The sequence below is a fragment of the Salvelinus sp. IW2-2015 genome, linkage group LG2 (genome assembly GCF_002910315.2).
Source record: "Salvelinus sp. IW2-2015 linkage group LG2, ASM291031v2, whole genome shotgun sequence".
Classification (NCBI taxonomy): Eukaryota; Metazoa; Chordata; class Actinopteri; order Salmoniformes; family Salmonidae; genus Salvelinus; species Salvelinus sp. IW2-2015.
In genome coordinates this window covers 37,009,872-37,014,166 of record NC_036839.1, presented here as the reverse complement: position 1 = coordinate 37,014,166, position 4,295 = coordinate 37,009,872, and the positions used below count along the sequence as shown (strand labels likewise).

General features: G+C 42.7%; 1 pseudogene; it reads left to right on the top strand.

The window, feature by feature from the left end:
- The window catches only part of LOC111971694 (synaptotagmin-like protein 5), an 80,769-nt pseudogene that overhangs the window by 8,375 nt on the left and 68,099 nt on the right, over nucleotides 1-4,295 (top strand).

Below are 4,295 nucleotides of genomic sequence, written 5' to 3'. Positions count from 1 at the left end.
CATTTGTTTAGTTTTTGTACTAAAACGAGTCTCAACTAGTGAATCGTGGTTTATTGTTGACATTGTAGTTGTGAAGTGGTGGTCGTATTTGTTGATCTGTAGTTAGTTTATTAAACTGAACCTTCTGTTATAGTATATGGTAGGATTCGCAGTAAGTTGTTTGTGCATTCCAGTATTAGGATTGTAGTTGTTATGTGTGGAAGTATCTATAACGACTTTAGTTTGTGAGAGTCGTATTGTATTGTGGAATTATTTGTTGATCGTTTGTCGTATCCATTGATTGTTGATTGTAGTTTTTTAACATTGTAATGAAGTATGGTGGGATATACGTCGTGATGTCCGTGACTTTGTTTTAAATTATGTGGATAAGGCACAACGTGTGAAGTTTCGTAGATTGCCTATTGTGAATAAGATGGTCAGTGTTGTTGTGAAGTTTGTGTGGATGTACGATAGTATTGTGATTGTAAAAGTAGTTGTTGTAGGATCCTGCTATTTTGATTTGCTATGTGTTGTCGGAAGTTGTGATCGTTATTTATTGTAGTTGTTGTTGAACGTTCTAAGTGGGTTAAGAGATCGTATGGGTTAGGCGTTGCCGTGCGTGATGATGAGTGGGAGGTGGACGTGATGTGGTCGTATTGTGATTGTTTTATTAGTGGGGTGCAGTCTTGTGATTGTGAGGTTGTTGTGAATATGTGGTCGCGTGCCGTGACAAGCTATTTGATAGCATTCATGTTTATGGGCCTTCTCTTTGTAGATAAATAGAGTTATGTCCCATAAGCTGCATTAATGTTGTGTATGGGGCCGCCTATGTGGGTGATTGTAGATGTTGTACTAGAAGAAATTAATGTTTCCGAGTTCGTCACTGTGATGATATTCATAATGTTCGTTCTGATGTAAGAGGTATCCCTTCACGGAGTCATGTCAGGTATTTGTGTATGTAATTGTTGTGTTGTGAAGTTCAGGGTAGACTATGTGTGAATCCAGTAGTTGTGATTGTAGTTGTTGTGAAGTTGTGGTCGGCTATTTTGATTGTGTAGTTTGATCGTATTTGTGGGAACAGTATTCCTGCTCGTTGGATGTCGCAGATAGTATGTGTAATGCCGTAAAAGAAACAGATTGAAAGTGAAGTTTCTGATGTAATGTGATAAATATGTGATTGTAGTCTGTTTTAGTTACGTTCTTAGTTGTTGATTATTTATTATATATGTAGTTTGTGAGATATAAGGTTGTGATCCGAGTGTGCCCATTGCTAGATAACTCCACTGAGGTGCATTGTTGATATGAGTCGTAATTTAAGAGCTGTTGAGCGAATTGTTGCGTGTTAGTGGTGTATGTCTGTATGTGAGGTACCGCAATCAAGAGTAGCTATTGACCATCGATTAATTCGATCTACAAATACCAATTCTGTGCCTCATCAACATCAAGGACAGTTGTCTGTAGCTAAAAAGTCCATAGTCCTGTGTTTAATACACATCTGAGTGGACTCCTTAATTACTTCGCTTCAATACATACCCTGTCAGGGACTAGCCTCTGATGCATCATGAAATGGAGTCGGACTTGACCATTAATAGTGTATAAACCAAGGATGGAAGACTTATCACCGCCATCTGCTCGACACCGGTCCTCTTCCCTCTAGTCCCTCGTTTCTCGTCCTTCTGCGAGGACGCCGCGAGGATCAGTCTCGTCGCTGCGGGTCTGTTATTGGCTTTCGCGTAGCTCGCAATAGGATTTCGAGAAGAGAACTTCAGACTCCTCAGCACTCTTTCTCCCATGTGGTCCGTCGCATCTTCCAAATCAATAGTTCCATCCATAATAGAAAAGTGGCTGCAGTAGTGAACGTAACGCTGGATGATCCCGTGTGAAGACATACCCTATACGTCACAGTGTCAGGTGTTAAACTAATTTTCAACAACAGAAATTTACAGAGTGTGTTTGTCAGTAGAAGCAGGGTGACGAACTAACATGACCTATTCACCCTCAGGTCATTCCTATTGAGGTTCCGGAGGTGACGCGTTCTGTGTTAGTTTATCCGACTGGTCTCTGTGTAAGCAGCAGGACAGTTCTCCGATTTCTTTCCAAGGTTTCGCCGCAAAAGTATGCTTTTCGTTCTCGCTATCTTGTTTTCTCACTCTGGCTGTATCAGACTATAACCCGCCAACTCACACAACTGCAGTTACTACTGTGCATCCCAAAGACTGGTCCCAGCCAGCCTAACCCAGATCCTGTTCCAAATAAACCACTACAATACAGAACTTTGTATTGGCTGTAGGGATCTTCTGAAAATGGTTAGTCTCCCTCAGTTTCTCGTAATAAAAAGTTCTTCATAAAGTTAAACACTAGTGAGGCATGCCGTTTCTTCATCTAGGTGTGTTATACTTCTTCTGGTCTAATCACATTCCCACAGTGTTGAAGCTCTAATGAACAGACAGTTGATATTGATTGTCAGGCCCAGTGTTACCATGCGTACATACTACAGGCTCTAACGGCCCCTGACACATCCACCACCATTCACCTAAATCTAGTTCTTGGATCCAACATCTGCAGACCCTCTTTAGGTGCAATATCCCTCTATCTACACTGCCTCGGCCATCACCCTTCATTCACTTCGTGTCCCTCAATCTGGGATCGTCACTCTGACAACTACAATCACAACTACTACAATCACAATACAACCACAACTTCACAACAACTACAATCACAATACGACCACAACAACTACAATCACAATACGATCACAACTACTACAATCACAGTACGACCACAACTTCACAACAACTACAATCAAAATACGACCACAACTTCACAACAACTACAATCACAATACGACCACAACTTCACAACAACTACAATCACAACTACTACAATCACAAYACGACCACAACTTCACAACAACTACAATCACAATACGACCACAACTTCACAACTACTACAATCACAATATGACCACAACTTCACAACAACTACAATCACAATATGATCACAACAACTACTACAATCACAATATGACCACAACATCACAACAACTACTACAATCACAGTACGACCACAACATCACAACAACTACAATCACAACATCATGACAACTACCACAATCACAATATGATCACAACAACTACTACAATCACAATACGACCACATCACAACAACCACTACAATCACAATATGACCACAACATCACAACAACTACTACAATCACAATACGATCACAACAACTACTATAATCACAATACGACCACGACATCACAACAACTACTACAACCGTGGTCGTAATAATTAGTGACAATAACATACTTGATAAGTGTTCTCTCTGTTGTAGAAAGCTGAAGAATGAGCTGGTGGAGATCAGGCGTAAGGGTTCGCGGCGCCCCCAAGAGGTTGGGGAGCGTCAATGCGCCCGTTGCCTGAAGGGCCTGGGCCTGATTTTCGACCGCGGGGAGCACTGTGAGCAGTGTCTACAGCGTGTCTGCAGCGACTGTCGCGTGATGGCCCCTAAAGCAAAGCATTGGAAGTGCTCCATCTGTGCCAAAGTCTTGTGAGTCTGGGCAAAGATAGCAGGGGACAGGCCATGGTTTAGCACTACTAACAGTTGGGTGTGTGTGTGTCTGTGTGTGTGTCTGTGTGTGTGTGTGTTTTAATTAAGGCCAGATGGCTCCTATTTGTTGTTTAACCACTCTGTAGCTGTCTTCATTTGCTCTGTCACATGGCCTTATCACTTATCAGGGCCTATTGACGTGAACATAAGAGCCGGTTAAAGCCAGGGTTAAAGTTGAGAGGTCAGTGTACCGTACAGCGGTCAGAGGTCAGGTGTCCCCTGTGTCTCTGATTGGCAGGGAGCTGAAGGTGGTGACCGGGGAGTGGTTCCTAGAGGAGCGGTCCAAGCGGTTTGACAAGGGGACAGTGCTCAGCAGTGATGTGGTCAAACAGTCTATCATGAGCAGCCCCGTAGGAAGCCCCCACAGGAAGTCCCCAGCGCCAGCTGACACACCTGAGAGGCCTGACACCCCAAAATCAGGAAGAAGCGCCGTGAGGAACCTGGTGGATGGTGCCAAGAGGAAAGGGAAAGGGTGAGAAACACACACACACATACACACACATACACACAAATACACACACATACACACACATACAAACACATACAGTATGTACACCAACAGGTTTGGGCTGGATTACTTGAACATGTAATCAGTTGTCAATCACAGTTTGACATTTTACAATATAATTAAAGGACACAGGAGAAGATCACTGCACAGATTTAATATAAAGAGTAATCTACTACACAGGCAAGTGGAGAGTTG